This window comes from Capsicum annuum, chromosome 1, assembly GCF_002878395.1.
Source record: "Capsicum annuum cultivar UCD-10X-F1 chromosome 1, UCD10Xv1.1, whole genome shotgun sequence".
Taxonomy (NCBI): domain Eukaryota; kingdom Viridiplantae; phylum Streptophyta; class Magnoliopsida; order Solanales; family Solanaceae; genus Capsicum; species Capsicum annuum.
Window position 1 is genome coordinate 30,105,982 of NC_061111.1, and position 19,901 is coordinate 30,125,882.

Sequence of the window (19,901 nt, forward strand, 5' to 3'; positions counted from 1 at the left end):
TAGTAATTAAAGTCAAGTTTGGACTATTTAGAAGTAAAGCGGGAGTGTTGATTTAACAAGGGATACCTGTGGCAAAAAAATTTAGAAGCATTTTCTCTTTGTTGAGGTTATCTAGAAAATCATCCATGGAGCATGCGTGCCCAGTACCTTATCCTTTCGAGCTTTCGAGATTCTTTCTATCTGTTGACTTTTGAGGATGAAAGTCCATTTATTAGCGGATATTGTAATAACCATTCCTATTATTTTTCATATTTCGACTTATCTTCATCTTTAGGCTTCTCCAAAGCTTCCACAAGTCATTTATGACTTACTAGGATAGCTAATTTAGTTACTATGTAGTTCGTTTGGTTTTTAGAACCAGTTTAATATTTTGAAGTCTTTGCTGGTTTCAAATGGCCATCGGGCGAAAGCTTTAGTAAAACAATATCAGATGTAAATTTTGACTGCTTCAGCAGATTTTCAATATAAACTTTAGGCTAGGTAGACCCTTAGTTCAGGTCCCAATGCATACGAGCTCATTTCAACCTATTAGCCGAAATGTGGAAAAATTGAAATATAGGTGTGGGACCCACATTTGGTTGAAATAACCTTGGATGGAAACTTTGAATTCTCCATCGCATCCATACCATCGATTTTAGGCTAGGAGGACCCTTGGTTCAGGTCCCAAGGTTCCCAGACATACTTTGGGTTACTGAGCGGATTTTATGAAAAACAAAACTATAGGTGTGGGGCCCACTTTTTGCCAAAACAATTTCGAATAAGATTTTGATGATTCTAATGTATTTGAAATGTTATTTACACTCAAATTTCACTTTTGGATTATGGTATTTGGATTGTGAATGAGTTTTGAGGGTCAAAAATAAGTTTTTGACTTTGCTGTCAGGGGGTACTGCATCTCTTCACGGGGAGGGGTTTATATATAGACCCCAAGGTCGCGAATTGGGAATTTTCCCTTCATCTTTGAGAGCCTAAAATCCTAAATGGGTCTGATAACTCAAATTTTAGTTGTGTGGGTAACTCAGGAGCTTGATTATCATCTGTTATTGCGATTATCTTCCGTATTAAGGTGAGATTTCATCACTTTATTGATGAATTTCTTAGTTCTTGACCCAGAGCCCTAAATTCACTTAGGGCTTGATTTTAGCCTAAAATTAGCTTTGTTTGCAAACATTTCTTGAGGTTTATGATTCCTTGATGATTTGTGAGTGTTGGGTTGTCGTCGGAAATTCATTTTTTATAAGTGGGACCCACTTGAGGTTTTGGTATCGTTTTTGGACCCGAAGCACAATACACCAATATGGGTATCGTTAGAATCGTATTGGTGAGTATATTATGTTTTTAATAGCACGATAGCATTTTGGGGATTGTGAAGTGAAGACGAGGATGTAGTGAATGATGTAAGGTTTTGTTGTTCGGCTTTGAGGTAGGCTTCTACCTACTCTTCTTTGAAAATGATGTGTGTTATGTATGGCATGGGAATATGAATATTAGTCTTGATTATGAACAAAATAACTTAGTATTAATTATTTATGTTTAGGGAATTAGATGATGGTGGAATGTCATACTTTTAGAACCCTATTTCTTTTTTCCTATGTTAAGGTAATTTATAGCATAGATATGATAGTATGCCAGTTTTGGGATATGGTTTATGTGTTGGAATTATTGTTAGTATGCTTAACCTTAGATGGTCTGTTCTAGTGATCTTGAAACTGTAATTTGGGTAGTGTTGGCTTAAATGTCCATGTTTCTAGGCAATTTCATATCTTAGGATTGGTAAGGACTTACTTGACATCTAAAGGTTGAACAAGATACCTTACCTTAGCTTGGGGCATAGTTTGCCTAATTATGGAAATTGAGGATTAGAAGTGGGATCTTGACCCACCTTAAGATTGGATTTATATATTTCTATTGAATACCTTAGATGTTTGTTAAATGCTTCGAAAATAGCCTTGGGAGCATACATTGTAAACGAGTTAGGGTGATAGTATTTTAGGTGATGTATATAGTTGTTGACTACATTATCGTTAATGTTACGTGTGGATATGAATTATTCTATTAAATAAGCCCATGACTATGTTATCATTTAAATCATTGAATAGACTACTATTTCGGGCTTTGGACTATGATATTACTAATGTTATACTTTGCCTAGTAACAAAACTAGTTATTAGGCTAGAAATCCCTCTTGTTGCTAATATTGTGAGTGATGATACTAAGGGCTCCAAAGGGCATATTTATTGACTACATGAGAAGTTATGATACTAACCACGTTGAATACGATAATGCATTGTAATATTCATGTTATATTCATTCATATATCTATGGGTAAATTGTCCTTGACGATGAATGATGGGTTATGAAGGTATGCTCTTCCTCACTTCTCTTTTACTTTATCCCTCGTGGGCCTTCTCATTTACTTTATCCCTCGGGGAGCTTGTCATTTACTTTATCTCTCGTGGCGCTTGCACTTTACTTTAGTCTTCTTGTTTTTTATTATTGGGCCTAAGGTCATGATTACAATGTTGTGATCATTTAATACATATTATTAGGCCGAAAGTTGTGTTATGATATTAGTTGGATATCCGGGAAGTATTTATCCTTGTAAAGTTTACGGTTGTAGAATATGAATACATATATGTTTGTTGCTTATGATTTCATTTACTGAATACTAGTGATGGCATGCATAGATTTGGTACATTCATGGTTATTATATCAGTATTGATGTGATCTTAGCTGAAATACGACCTTAACAGTGTTGTTCCTAAATAAGGATTAAAACCCACTTTTCACTGTTACAATAGATCTCTTTACTATATAATTGCCTACTAAATAGAATATTTATACGTATAAAAGAGGTTAAAAATATTGTTTGAAGATTTGATCAAGACAGATTTCGGTCTATGACTTGACACTATTATTTACTCCGACAGTGAGATATTTCGACCATTTGTACATTCTTACAATGATTTAGTCCCGAAGATCATTCCAAGCAATAAACTTATGGATTTACACTCTTTTAACCATGAATTGAGTTTGTGCACTTACTATATATATATATAAACATGTATTGATGGCTGTGATATATTGATATCCAGCAAAGCCAGAGGATGTTGTTATGATGATATTGATACCCGACAAGGTCAGAGGATACTGTTATGATAATATTGATACTTAGCAAGGATGAAAGATACTGTTATGATTATATTGATACTCTTTAAGGCCAGAGGATATTATGATGATAATATTAATTCCCGAAAATCCCGGAGGATGTTGTGATAATGATATATATACCCGGTTCGAGTCCGAAAGATGGTTGTGATATTGATTGTATGCCTTCCATTCATTATTGCATGTGCATCGCCTATCACCAATATGCGCCTATGTCTATCAGTCGGCATGCGATGGTTGCATAATATCAGTGATGACTATGCCTTGTGTTATTGTGTGCTAATTAATCCTTTCAATCCTGGGCGGTGGGGGAAACACATAGGCTCAGTTAGGTATTTAGCTGTTTTGAATAGCTGGTTACTCACTCAATTATTGGTATTGTTATTATCATTGTTATGATTATTATTATGTCTAGATTATGATAGATTTGTTATTAATTTGGTATCAAGATTTGAGGCATGTTTTCGACCTTTTCTATCTTATTATTTCATTATTATGCATGATTATTTCATGTCTAGCCATGTGTATTAGAAACCTTGAGCATGATAGTATTAAATCAATATATATATATATATATATATTGTTGTGGTATTACCATATATCTCTACCTTTATTTGTTCGGATTTTATACTCGTTTCTTGGCCTTGCATATTATTATATATTCTTCTTCTTCTGCTCTTTATTAATATATTGGCCAGAGATATATGGTATAGTGTAGAGACACTTAATTATAGTTGGAATAAGATAGTGCACTCTTGTTACTTACTTGGCCTTATTATGTTGGTCGATTTGATATGAACATGATAGTTCTTTATTATCTCATTTGCTTGTTATATGATTTCTGGACTCTTGGGTGTAGTTTTCATTCTGTTTATTGTTGTATATATCTGCTTTATCTTTGGAGCTCAGTTATTAGTTTCCTATTAAGTACCAATTATTTTGTACACATACTATATTCCTGCAGCCTGTAGATCATAGTACGGGTATCGTCGTTGATGTGTGGATCATGTGGAGAAGACATAATTTGAAGATATAGAGTAAACTCCTGATGTTCAGATTATTACTTTCCTCCCTATTATGTATAGACTAGTCTCTACATTGCATTCGGAGATAAGTTATATTCGTGTAATTTATTTCATCTATTACACTTTTTTATTCTTATTATATTAGAACTGCTTGTACTGATACCGCTACGTTTTGGGATTTATTCAGGTATTTGAACTTTTGATATATTTATTATGCATTCTTGCCTTATTATATTTGGTTGTCCGTTACTAGCTATTTTGAACTACAAGTTTGGCTTGCCTAGAAGTAGGTTATAGTAGGCATCATCATGACCTAAGAAATTGGGTTGTGACATTGATTCACGGGATGGGGGTCCATCGGGGACTAGGAGGTTCACCGCACGACCCCTTAGGAGAACCTAGAGGTCTGCGACACGGACCCTAGCGTAGACCTGAGAAAGTGGGCCCACCTTGGGCCCCTCTGTGGCACTGAGCCATTGCAGGGTGCCCATTTAACGATGCAAAGCCTTATTCTAACCCTAAAAAATCTCCATCCTATTCAAACTCAACTTGAAATAATTTATCATTGATATTGGGCTCATAACGGCTCGTTTAATACTTTATTTGAGAGATAAAATGTTTGGGGTGATACATTATATCCCCATGGGATTGTTCGTCCCGAATGATGAGTCGAAACATGTTAAGCATGACTTAAGGAGTTACATGGAATACAATGAGCAAGATAATATTAATACCTTGCATAATATTGTTTGTGGATTAAAAAAGTAATGGGTATCTTGTCACACACTTCACCTTCTGACTCCCAAGTAGCTTCCTCAACTTTTTGATTCCTCCACATTACTTTAACCGAAGATATCTTTTCACTTATCAACTTTTGAACTTGCTGGTCTAGAATAGCGATGGGTACTTTTTCATATGACAAAGAATCCTTCACACCAATCTCCTCAATAGGCAACATAATTGAGTGATCCCTAATCCATTTCTTAAGCATTGATACATGAAAAACAGGATAAACTGAAGCTAAACTTGTGCCCAAATCTATCTCATATGCAACTCCACCAATCCTCCTTATAATCTAGTAAGGACCTATGTAACGAAGATTGAGTTTTCCTTTATTCCCGAATCTTATGACTCCCTTCATAGGAGAGACCTTCAAGAAAACCAAATCATCAACATCAAATTTGAACTCCCCTCTTTTTATGTTGGCATAGGACTTTTGGCGAATTTGGGCAGTCTTAAGTCTCTATGTAATGACTTACACTTTCTCTATCACCTGATGAATAAGGTCAGGTTCAAACAAATAGGTTTCACCCACTTTATACCACCCAATCGGTGACCTACACCACGTTCCATGGAGAGCCTCAAAAGGAGTCATTTGGATGCTAGATTTGTAGCTATTGTTATAGGCAAATTCTATTAGATGCAAGTGATCTACCCAAAAATATTTGAAGTTAATCACGCAAGCTCTTAGCATATCCTCTAATGTTTGAATGGTACGCTTCGCCTATCGATCTATTTGAGGGTGAAAAGTTCTGCTAAGGTTCACTTGGGTACCTAAACTTTTCTGGAAGACCACCAAAAATTAGAATAGAACAGCGTAACTCAATTGGATAATGGATACTGGAGCCCCATGAAATCAAACTATTTTATGAATGTGCATCTTTGCATACTCATCCCCCGAATAATTAATCCTCACAAGCAAAAAGTAAGTAGACTTGGTCATCCTATCTACAATTATCCAAATAGAATCATATTATTTTAGGGATCACGAAAACCTAATAACAAAGTCCATGTTGATCATCCCCTATTTGTATAAGGATAAAGCTATGTCCTGGGAGGTACCACCTGGCCTCAAGTGCTCCACCTTAACTTGTTGACAACAAAAACACTTCGTCACAAAGTTAGCAACATCTCTTTTCCTGTTATTTCAGTAGTAAATCTACTTGAGATCATTATACATTTTAGTAGAGATAGAGTGAACAACATACCTGGAATTATGAGCTTCATCAATAATTCTTTCTCGCAGCATATCAATATTCGACACACATAACCTACCTTGGTATCTTAAAATACCATCTCCTCTAATTTCAAATGCTATAACCTTTTGTTGACCAACATACTCCTTCATTTGCATCAATATGGGGTATCTGGCTTTTTTACCTTAACTTCAGCACATAGGGATGATTTAGCTACTTCTTGGATGAACAACCCTCCATCCTTAGAGTCTAGGAGTCGAACCCACAAATTAGAAAGCCAATGAATATCCTTGACCAAATTTCTCTGTCCTTCCTAAACATGAGAAAGAATGCCCATAGACAACCTGCTAAGAGAAACAACAACCACATTAGCTTTACCTGGATAATAGTCTAGGCTCATATCATAATCCTTCAATAGTTCAAACCATTTCCTCTACCTTAGATTTAACTCCTTCTGGGTGAACACATACTGAAAACTCTTAAGATCAGTAAGGATGTCAACATACACCCCATAAAGATAATGAAACCATATTTTGAGTGCAAACGCCATAGCCGCCAATTTTAGATCATGGATGGGATAGTTTTTCTCATGGACCTTTAATTGCCTGGATGTGTAGCCACACTCATTCCTATGTTGCATCTGTACACACCCTAGTCCCTCTTGGGATGTATCAAAGTATACCATAAAACCCTATGTACCCTAAAGTACGGTTAAAACAGGCATGGTTGTTAGTTTGTCTTTCAATATCTCAAAGCTATTCTAACAATCTTCAAAGTAGGAAAACATTATATTTTTCTGAATCAACCTAGTAAGTGGAGAATCTATGGATGAAAAGCTCTCTACAAACCTCCTATCATATCTTGCCAAACCCAAGAAGCTCTGGACGTCGGTTGGAGTCATGGGTATGGGCCATTGTTTTACTGCCTAAATCTTTTGGAGATCAACATTAATCCCTCACTAGAAACAATGTGCCCCAAAAATTCTATTACACTAATCCAGAACTCATAGTTAGAAATTTAGCATAAAACTCATGGCCCTTAAGATTTCTAAGGATGATTTAGAGGTGATTGGCATGATCTTTCTCACTCTTACAGTAAATAAATTTATCATCCATGAAGACTATAACAAGTAGATTAAAAAACTAATGGAACACCTTATTCATAAGGGCCATAAACACTATAGGGGCATTAGTCAGTCCAAAGGACATTACTAAGATTTCATAGTAACTATACCGGGTTCGAAAAGCTATTTTGGGGATTTCATCCTCCCTAACCTTCAATTGATAATAACCCGAATGATGGTCGATTTTAGAAAAAAACATCTAGATCCCTAAAGTTGGTCAATAAGATAATCAATTCTGGGAAGAGGGTACTTATTCTTAACTATGACTTTGTTCAACTAATGGTAATCTATAAACATATGTAGGGAGCCATATTTCTTACGAACAATGAGTACAGGAGCACCCCAAGGGGCGACACTAGGATGAATAAATTCTTAGACAAGAAGTTATTTTAATTTCTCTTTTAATTTTGTGGGAGCCATCCTATATGTTGGAATGAAAATAGGTTGAGTGTCTGGCACCAGGTTAATACTTTCTTCCTATCTGGGGGTATCCTAGGGAGGTCATCAGGAAAGATTTCTAAGAATTCGTTAACTATTAGAAATAACTGAAGAGACTGATTTTCAGTACTAGAATTTTGACCTGAACAAGATGATACAAAAAAGCATTAGATATGAGTTTATGAGCTCTAAGATAAGATACAAACTTCTGTCTAGGTGCAAGAGAATACCCCTCCCACTCTATAACTAGATCATCAAAAAAATAAAAGGTGACCTTTGGGTTCTACAATCTAATGTAGCATAACATGAATAGAGTCAATCTATTCCCAAAATAACATCAAATTCAACCATATCAAGTTCTACAAGATTATCCATAGTATACCAATGGAAAATAGACACCGGATAATTTCTTTAAACTCTTCTAGCAATGATAGAGTCACCAATAGGGGCAGAGAAATAGAAAGGTTCAGAAATATTTTTGGGCTCCACACTAAAACTGACTGCCACATAAGGGGTCACATAAGACAAGGTTAACCCGAGATCAAACAAACATAGACATCACGAGAGAAAATTTGTAACATACCAGTAACCATATTTGGTGAAGCCTTTGAGTTATGATGAGTAGATAAAGCATACAGACGGTTACAACTCCCACTTATTTTGGGAGAATTTCCCTTAACAACTAGGGTAAAAGATGTATAATTTGGGGTCTTGCTTCTCCCCAAATTACCCTTTGCCGAAGGATAGTCCCTATGAAAATAACCAGGCTGACCACAAGTGTGGCACACTTCATCCCTAAAATAGCACATTCTTGGGTGATTCTTTCTATAAATACTGTAACATAGATATGTCTTAAAGCGTTCAGCCACACTGCCCTAGGACTGAGTACCATAACTTCTGGGCCCATTATATGGATGAAAATGTTGATCGCCCAATATACTAGGCATGGGTGCACTAGCTGAGGACTGTGTGTTACCCCAGAACTTTCTATTGGACAATTTCTTAGCCCATTTTCCATCCTGTATCTGACCGACATCCTAGTATACCAACCTAGTTCTCTTATTTTTCCTCACCTCTACCTCTACCTATTTCTTCTTTTTATCCTCAACCTGTTGCATATGCACTACCAAGCTGGAGATGTCCATATCACTATTTAATATTTCTCTTTTACATTCTAACACCAAATTATTTGAAAATCAAATGTGAACTTCCTTATATGAGAGCTTATGTTACACACCAACACTAGAGCATAGCGGAAACATTGAGTAAATTTCAATGCATATTCCTTGGCGCTCATCTTTCCCTTCTTGAAATAAAAAAATTCCTCAGCCTTAGCTTTCCTCAATTCCTTAGAAAATAAGTGAACCAAAAAAGCACCCAAAAACTCTTACCATAGCGTAGGTTTAACATCCTCAGCCCTCAACTCTTCATACTTACTGTACTACTGGTAGGCTATATCTTTCAGCTGGTAGGTTGCAAACTCTACCACCTCAGTATCATTGGCAAGCATAACTCTAAATATCTATTCTATCTCACCTATTAAACCATTGATGATCCTACTTAACCTTGTTACTCGTATAGGTTAGTGGGTTTACCTTTATGAACTGGCCAACCTGAGTGAACTAGCGATAGAACTCATATTACTAAACTGGAGAGACTAGGAATCCACAAGCTGACCAAGTATATGAATAAACTGATGGAACTCTATATTTTAGTCCTCTCTCTTAGGGAGTAAGTGCGATTGATACCTATTAAAGAAGCTCAATGGGAGATAGTTTGTACTAGTGGGACCCCTAAAGGAGTAGTGAACTCCAGAGTATGAGCTCTATAATGGGTCTAAATCTCATGAGTAGGGCAGACATCTTCAATATTTGTCCCAATTGGAACAGAGTTCCCTACGGAGGTGTTCTGACCATTGGATCTATAGAGAGGCATTATTTGAAATATAAAAATTCATGAGTTATGAAATATTCAGACCCTACAGCACAAACTAAAACATAAAGAAAAGGAAAACATTCCTAAATGTCCCATAGCTTCCTCTTTATAAGTGTGATGTGCTACACACCTATAAAAAGGACTCTACTTGACACGACCTCATAGACACCCTGGGACCCTGAACTATGCTCTAATACCAAGCTTGTCACAACCTAAACCAAGGCCCTTATTCTGGCAAGCATCCTAACCGTGTAGTCTGGAGAGACGCCATAGCATATTATCATAAGCATTATTCATACCAAAAGAAATGCGGAAGATAAATAGAAACATTAAAAGGGTTCATAATAAAATTTAGTACTTCAAGATATAAGTCCCTAAAAACCATAATCTTTTCTAAACATTCTATGAAACCTCTACTGAAACACTACTTTGTCTATGCCTGGACAAGGACCCTCAGCTGGACCTTAAAAATAAATGGAAACAATATAAGGATAAAGCGCCTTCCGAAGTAATGGAGGCTCACCAACTCTGAATTTATAAAGAATAATCTATTGTTGAGATAGACCATAGGACTATGCCTTAGAACCTATATTATGATACAATGAAACTGCCACGAAGGACAGTTAATACCTAAAATTTGCTGGTATGTAGAACTAACAAAAAATGACATACATCTTATATAAAAGATAATCGAGAATATTGAGAAAACATTTTAGCATAATACATATAAAAACACATGGGCATACTTAAAAGCTTCAAACAACTTCATAAAACATAGACACAACTATTTATTTTAATTTTGAGTTGTATGGTACACCCTACAACTCTACAAGCCTATTACCTATTTTAAATCGCCATTAACTCAGTGGCCAAGCCCCCAATCCAAGTTTGCTGCAAGGATAGGAGTTTTCATAAACTGGTATACCCCCATGTGAGTATACCATAGTCATACCCCATGTTAGATATCCTAATTATCCTCACATATAAGATAACATATCATAAATCTCGGATTAGAAAAAATTGTGATATCTGGTAATGAGTTATCTGAACTGGTTCCTTCTTTGTGTAACCATCTAACTCTCTTTAAGCCTATTTTAAACCTCTTAAAATCATACTTCATGCTTATAGAAGTTCATCACTTATTCTATTAAGGGCATATCTTAACAGGGTATCATCATACCTAGACTTGCAAGCCATATCATATCTTATCATATCATGTCGTATCCATATCCTTTTTATCCAAAAACTTATTATCGACCACCATTACTGATTCAAGTATTACAAAGAGTTCTCTTTCAAAAAGGACATTAAAGTTTAGGTAAAATAAACTCCTTTCAAGATATAACTCTTGGGTGGTCATTTCTTTCATAATCCACACAAGTTTTCATGATACGTAAAAGTTTTTTGAAATACATTAACTGCTCTCTGAGAATCATATAAGGAATGAATCCATAACTTGATAAAAGATTATTTGAAAACATCTACTTTTTCATACTCATTTGGGAGTCCACCACAATTGACAATTTCGTAATCATTATCATAAAAATGGGTTTCATAGGTCTATCACATCAAACACTTCAAAATCCATAATGTATATACACAAATCACATCTCAATTTCATCAAAACCCCCTAGTAAATGCAACATCCATCATAGAAAGAAGTTTGTAGATCATGATTTCTCAACCAATTTCTAAAGCCTTACCATATACATATAAATATAATTTAGAATATTGTAAAAAATACTTTTCTAAACAATGTTGTAAGACCCCGCAAATTTTTCTCGTAGTCTAAGCCTTAGAGTATGTCAAGTGAAGCGTAAATCTGATCCAAAAAGGTTGAGAAGTGTCTTCTCAATTGAGAAATATTTTGAATCATGTAGAATTTCCTTAATATATAATTTTTTCATGTAGAGCATGAATAAGCTTTCCATCGATACAAATTTCATCAAAATCCAGCATCAGACGAGGACGTTAGGGCCGTTTTACTAAAAATAGTCGGAACCGCCCAGGTAGGATGGCCGGGTTGAAGGACCATCGAGCTTGTGATGAACCATCACCCAACCCGTTGCAACCAAGGTAGTGATGCCCAAGTACGGCATCCAGGACGATGAATCATCAAGGCTGCGATGGACCGCCGTTGAGACCGTCGCACTGTGACGGATGATCCGACGAACCATCGAGGCTATGACGGACCATCGATGGGACCATTGAGCTAAGGCAGAGTGGAATTTTCCTGGCCAACATGCGATGGATGATCTGACGGACCATCAGTTTCGCGACAGACCATCACTTAGACCGTCGCAACCAAGGCAATGTGTTCTTTTTTGATCGATGTGCGATGGACGATATGACGGACCGTTAGAATTATAATGGACCATCGATTCGACCATTGCAGACCCCATTTAGTATTTTAACTTGATTTTAAAAGGGCTTTTTGGTCTTTTCCCACTCTTTTCAACCCCTATTTATATCCGATCAAGGCTTATAATTTTATTCTTCATCTTTAATATCAAAAACTAGAGTTTCTACAAAATCAAAACTCTTCTCTATTCTTCAAGAAAAATCAAGAGAAATCAAGAAATCAAGAATATCTCCAAGAGCTTTCAAAAAAAGAAGAAGTTTCCCTAAGGTATATTGATGTTGATTCTTGGGTCCCTTTCATCCAAGAAGCTCAAGAACCCTTTTCTAAAATTCAAAGATCTTATGTTTGTGGATTTCCATGATTCATGTTAGTTGAAATTGATGTTCATGATATTAATGAGTTTTGATTCATGTTTGTTTGCAAGGTTTTCAAGCTTTAACCCTAGTATGTCATACCCACGTGATGTTCATGACAAACCCTTTTCAAGTTGCTTGTTAAGAGATGTGTTCATGTCAATTAAGTGTAGAAATTGGTGAATAAGCAAAGCATGCCCCAATATACTTGATAAAATGATTATGTGAATGAATTGGAGTCATTATAGCATATTGACTAGAAATCCCTAGTTGTGTGTAAGCCCATGCATGGCAAGTGTTTGTTGAAAAGCCTTAGTGAATGAATTGTGGCATGATAGCATGAAATTCCCCAATTATGTGTTGTTTGATGCATGCTAAGACTTAAATGTGTAATGTTCTTGATGCAAGGCCTTATTGAATGGAGTATGATCCAATAGCATGTCCCCTACGTTATTACATGTTTAGGATTCTTAAATGCTTGAAATGATGCCTTAGTGATTGCGATGGTGAATGATTGTCCATAGTCTTGATTATTCATGAATGGTTATGTTTTAATTTTATGTTATCGAGTATTGGAGGTATTTATACCCAATAATTTAGTTGTTGTCTAGAGCCCGTATCAGTTTTCACAATAATTCCACTCAAGCCATGATTCTCATAACTCAGCAAGTTATAGAACTCTGTATTCTCAAACAGATACAGAACTTAAGAAATCTCTGTAATTTTTGTAATTGTTGTAATATCAGTATCTCTAGTAATCGAGCCTCAGTTTTGTACACAGATCAGATCCAATAGTATTCAAGTGTTTAGTTTTGATCTCTATAGTAATCGAGTACTCTATTCAAAGATTAGTGTTGTTCAGTCAGAAAACGTGATTCAGTAGTATTCCATCAGATACGAAACAAAGAGAATTTATCTTAACTCAGTCAGATTATTTGAGAAACATAATTAGTATCAAATTCAACTTAGTTTGTGTTTAGTTAAGAATTAGTTTAGAGTCTTTCAGTTGGGACTAGGAGCTAGCACCAAGTGAGGAAAGGTATGGCGGCTCCCCGTCAGAGACGCAGAGTCGTTAGGAGAAATCCCTAAAATCCAGAATTGCATAGCCAACGCAGGATGTAGGATTCAAAAGTCTGTTCACCCGTCAGATAGGCTTGACTATTATATTGCCTTAGGCTTAACTTCCTACGAGTATCACCCATCAGATAGTCTTGACCAAAGATATATTTACCTATGGAACTGTATTGACACCCTTCTAACTGGGGTTATAGGTTGGACCCCACCAGTTGAGATTTGGGGCGTGTCAGTTAAGTGACAACTTCCAAAAGTTATAGTTTTAGTACTAGTCTTTAGAAAACAGGACTATCACATATAGTCATCTATCTCAGTGAGAAGCTCAGATTGTTCTATTGATTCATGGTCCACCCTTAGATAGGCTTGGTCTCATATAAAGTTATTCAGTATCAGATCTAGAGATCACTCCTTAGATACGCTTGATCTCAGTCTCAGATTCAGTTGAGTATTCTTATTATTAGGTCTAAAAATCACCCATCACATAGGTTTGATCTTAGTCTCAGATTAAGTTGAGTATTCTTCTTATCATATATAGAGATCACCCATTAGATAGGCTTAATCTCAGTCTCATTTTTAGTTAAGTATTCCTCTTATCAGATCTAGAGATCACCCATCAGATAGGCTTGATCTCAGTCTTAGAATCAATTGAGTATTCTTGTTATCAGATCTAGAGATCACCCGTCAAATAAGCTTGATCTAAGAATTAGATTTAGTTAAGTATTCTTGTTATCAGATCTAGAGATCACCCGTCAGATAATATAGGATTTACCTTAGTCTTAGATTCAGTTGAGTATTGTTGTTATTAGATCTAGAGATCACCCATCAGATAGGCTTGATTTCAGTCTCAAATTTAGTTGAGTATTCTTGTTATCATATCTAGAGATCACCCATCAGATACACTTGATCTCAGTCTCAGATTCAATTGAGTATTTTTGTTAGCAGATCTAGAGATCACCCATCAGATAGGCTTGATCTCAGCATTAAATTCAATTGAGTATTCTTGTTGTTAGATTCAAACATAATCTTTTCTTATCATTCATAGTAGATTCCAAAATTATCTATTTGACAGGTTTGATCTTTGATGTAGTCAGTCGAGAGTAGAAAGCTTAAAATTTAGTCAATGACATGAGTATATTTGGTCAATCATCTTCATATCCTTAGATCCCGAGAACACCGATAGAAAAGACTGATCTCAACTCCAGTACTCAGCTATTGGTATCAGATAATTCATTTGTTCAATATCTCAGTATTAGTAGTGAGTTTAGATGACAGCAATGCAGTATTCAGATTCGTGATGGTTATAATTATGGTTTGTGCATTCATGTATGTGTTCTCATTCAGTACTCTCATGATTATTCAGTTAAATAATTGTTCTTGCATAAGCCCTTGTATTTAGCCTTACCTCGTCTGCATACTCAGTATATTCCTGTACTGGTGCATTTGCCCTATGGTGTTTTATTTGACACCATAGGTTCAGAGGCATGAGATCCAGAGTACCCTTAGCAGCTCAGTCCTAGTCAGAAGCAGTAGACATAGTAGTGAGTCCTCTTCATTCGAGGATGATCCTTTTTTCATTATTGCATCAGATTTTGATTATTTTTAGTAGACGGAGTTAGTTAGGGAAATGTCCCATCAACTCCATAGCTCAAATAGTTTAGAGGCTTTTTGGATAGATGTATCAGTATTCAGTTTTCAATTTTGAGTATTTTTAGATATTTTGAACCTTATGGCCAATTTCTAGATTTATTATCTATATTATGTAGTGCCCAAGTACAAATATCAGTAGAGGATTAGCTTATGACCCTTTGGGATCATGAGGACCGTGTGAAGTTCTGGTTCCATAAAATTAGGCCGTTACACATGAACATTATGATAGTTCTACGTACCTTGAATGGAGAAATTGTCATGCTAAATTTAATCTTGAAGCTTAGAATCCTCAAACCCTAGATAGCTTTATCATCTCTTGCTATTAGAATAATGATTAGGGAATACCTGAGGTGTAAAGATGTTTGTAAGGACCTATATTTGTCAATGATAAATTGGGAATGGTTTAAGGGTGTAAAAATACTCCTATGCCATTAAAATATTACAAAACACAACATATTTGACGCATAGGTAGGGGGATCACTGTCTACCCCTGTAATAGACCAGGAGGTTTGCAACGCAACCCCTTAGTGAATATTAAGGTCCTTAGGGTGGACACCAGTGCAAACCTGAGGCAATGGCCTATCGCAAGCCCCTCAGTGGTGCAAATCTATTGTGTGGTGCTAAGTTTATGATTCAAAGCCTTTTCTAAGCCTAAAAACACCCCCAATCCATTCAAACCCAACTTGACATGATTTATCATCGATATTAGGGTCCTAAGGGCTTGTTTTATGTGTTATTTGGGAGATAAAAAGTCTAGGGTGTTACAAAGATAGGCTGACCAAGTATGGTTATTTCATTAACTTAAAATTCCTTTACACTGCCTAAACCATAACTAAGGTATAAATGAAGGAAATTTACAAGCTACATTAGTTATCTCAGTCCACTGATAGGGACTCCATTTTCACTAGTCTATTTAGGAAACAATTTTTTAAGTCCATGAGAACTAAGCTCAACAAGACTTTAGCCTACCATCCCTTATCAAATGGAAAGACTCAAAGAGTTAATAAGTATGTAGAGATATATCTCTGGGAAATGGTCTTTATGGATCCTAAATAATGGTCTAAATAGTTACAACTGGTAGAGTTCTTGTATAATACGAATTATCATGTTTTATTAAGGACCACCTCTTTGAGGATTTATATGGATTTCTACCCCCACATATTTCTATAGGTTCCTTCAGCCATTCTACTCTATCCCTAATGAGGACATGTGTGAATCAAGGCCAATAGCTAATGAAATATGTCAAAGACAATCTATAGCGAGCACAAGCTTGAATAAAGTTCTACATGAATAAAGATAGGTCGGAGAGGACCCTACAGAGAGGGGACTATAAAACCCCTAAAATACAAGTCAATATTATATCCATGCTTCAATTTCATCCAAAATCAAGCATCATATTTTCATAGTTTGGTTAAATAACTCCTAGCTTATCGAGAAGTCAAAATATCCCTTACCGATTGAATTCTTGTGAAGAATATTATTATAGTCATATTAAAAAGAGCATAAATTTTAAAGTACTAATTATTTTTGAGCTCAAGACCCACTAGAAGATAGATAATTGAATTAACTTACCAATGCCACTAGTTTCACCTTTTTGATATTGGAGTAGGAAGTTATGGCCAAATTAATGAAGCACTGTCAAAGCTGCCAGTGACAACAACTTTTGATGACCACTCATTCTCAGAACCTATGAGCCAATAGGAGGCCTCGTAGTCATGGCAGTGGGGATGAAAATTTTGTTCCTTTGGCTATGACTCAAGATACGACTCATGTCAATACTCTATAAGTCGTAGCCTAAGTCATCATCACTACTTCTAGGAGTTTTCTAAACGATTTTGGAGGAGTTGTTTGGTATTTTCTCACCATTTTAAAACCAAATCAACGTTTTTCAAGCACTCCAAGGGCCGAATAATTATACTAAAGCACCCATAGGTCCCCCATTCCTCAAAATTCATTCAACACTTGGAAATTTTAGAGGGAGAAAGGGACAATTTTTTTCTCCTAGCAAGAAATAGGGATTTTCAACTTCTGGCTTCAAATCCATTGATTTTGTAGAGGTTTTAAACCTCAAGTATGTGGAAATTTATGAATGAATTTCCTTTAACCTGTAGAGTCCCAAATATAACTCAATTTCTCAAGTTTAATTCACCCTTCACGCTTAGGGTTTCTATGGAAAGCATGAATTTCTTAAGTTTTGAATTTATTTCTTTAACTAAACTATGGATATATATTTTTCCATAAATCTAAGCGTCTTTTCATACTCAAAAGTATACAATCTCATTTAATTAAGAGAAAAGACATAAATTGACCACTGAAGTTCTCCCGAATTTGCAAAAAGACACTTGAAGTTTTTGGGGGTCCTATTACCTCACTAAATAATTATGAACTGATACAAATATACCCTTTTTTTTTAGTCAATCCCAATTTTCAAAAAGGAAGTGAAATCACGCTCCATTTATTACTTGCCACGTGTTAATTTTTTTTTAATCTTTATTTTTATTGTTTTTCCTTATTTCATTACCTCATCGATTCTTTTTTCCATTTCTTCTTCTTCTTCTTCTTCTTCTTCTTCTTCTTTATTTGTTCATGTCTATATAAATACAACCATTTTCTCCCCTTCTAATAATTCATTGGTGTGGCCACCATTACGATCACCTACAACATCTTCCTCATCGCATCTATCGCCAAATCAACATCAATTTAAAATTAAAATTGAAAAATCAATATATCAAATTGAACTTTTTCAAATTAACTATCACTATCAATATCTTCTTTATGTGAATCCTACCTTTGATTTACTCTAAATCAAGTAAGTTGCCACTGAATATCTCTCTCGAAAAGCTAGATGCTTTCTTTGGTTTTGAATTTCTAAAATTCAATTTAATGGGTTTTGAACAATTGTTCGAAATGTGTAGAATTTTTTAGATAAGATTTTAAAATTGAAGAAAAAAATCGAAGTAATAGCAATAGAAGAATATCAATAGAGTTGTTGAAAAATTGGTGACATTTAAAATGGTAAAAAAATAGCAATGGCGGCTAATCTAAGAAGAAATAAAAAGAAAGAGGAAAGAAAAGCAAAAAAATAAATATTTGAAAAAAGTTTCAGCAAGACAAATAGAGAAATATAATAAATTTAAAATCATTTTAAAAATTTTTCACACTCTTAAAGAGAGTGCATACACTCTCCAGGATAGGTGGTAAAAAATGAATCTAATAAAACCACTTTAGAATTTTTTCATGGGGTATAAGACCCCCACAAAGTTTAGGTATCTCTTTGCAAATCCTAGACAACTTTAATGGTCACTTTATGTCTTTTCTCTTATATTAATAAGTTCTTAATTTTTAGGTTTGAGTTATGAATTTTCTTATTATGCTCAGATATTAATATTTTCATAATTATTTGCATTCATTAGATATGGTGGGTTATGAACACCCGATATCCTAGAATTTCATGCATACACTTACGAATACTATATTCTCCAGCTTACATGTTATTGAGTATTTTTAGATTATGCAATTTATTGTCGATATTCAGAATAATATTATTATTGAGCATTTTACGTTATTAGTGTCATGTAGTTGGGAGTACTGCTTAGCACCGGTAGAACGTAGGTATGGAGTCTCACCCGCTATTTAGGATGAGACCTTTAGTATAATTCCCTGACTTCCAAAACTACGGTTCCACTATAGGTTATAAAGGATCACCTAATGTTGAGTGTATTTATGCATTCTAGCGCATTTATACTTGTTTTGAGGATGCATGTACTTAGTATGTTGATAATGAGATAAATGCGCATCTAAGTGTCCATGTATGTGTTCACAATGTTTAATAGTATTTTCACACAAGTTTTGATTCAAATTGATCATTTGCAAGTCAACTGAGAAAACTAGTGTGACTAGCTTGAGCTAGGTGTTTGTCTAGTCTATCGTGATGGGTTATAGTATGTTTAATGAGTTTCCTAAGGCTTTAATTGTGTATTTATATGTAAAACAACTTGGTTATAACTTTCAAGGGTAAATTGGATCAAGACAAGAGTCAAAACAATGAGTTAGAGATCAAAGTGAATAAAGCCTATGCTTTGCTCTTGTTTCTAGTTCACTGTTCAGGATGTTGTGTTGTTTTGAGCTCTAAATTATTGTTTTTAATGTCATATGATGCTTTTTTAATGGACTATGATGATATATGAAGAATATATAAGCTTCAAATCAAGTGAAAACAACTCAAAGAGGCTTAGAATAGATCATAGAAGCACAATGCACAATTTGAAGTGATTTTGGACACCTGAAATATCTTGGGAGAGTGAAGGCATGTAGAGTGTATAATGGCTGTGTGTTACACACCATTGGATTCATAAATGGCCCAAAATGGTGTCCACCACGCCGTGGTGAAAATTGAATTTGCAATTGTCAATTTTGGGAATCTTGGTGCGATTACGTCGCTTCATGGTCAAATGGAAATTGGCATGTCACCGCGATGTCATGACCATAAAATATGGATAAAAATGCCAAGCTGAAGGATAATAACATTGAAACCTAATCCAAATTGGTTTATGACTTGACTACTATAAATAAAAAATGTTAAATCACGTTTTAGACATCTTAGAACACCCTATTTCAATTGGAACATCATTGGAGGCTACCAAAACTTCTTTTTAGGTTTTATATTCTTTATTTTTTAGTTTATTTATGGTTTTAATTATTCATACAATTAATTGGATGTTGATTATGGCTAAGAGTGGCTAAAAACTCCCTTTTCGGGGTTAAAGCCAAGGACAGAAGTACTATTATTTTGAATTTATT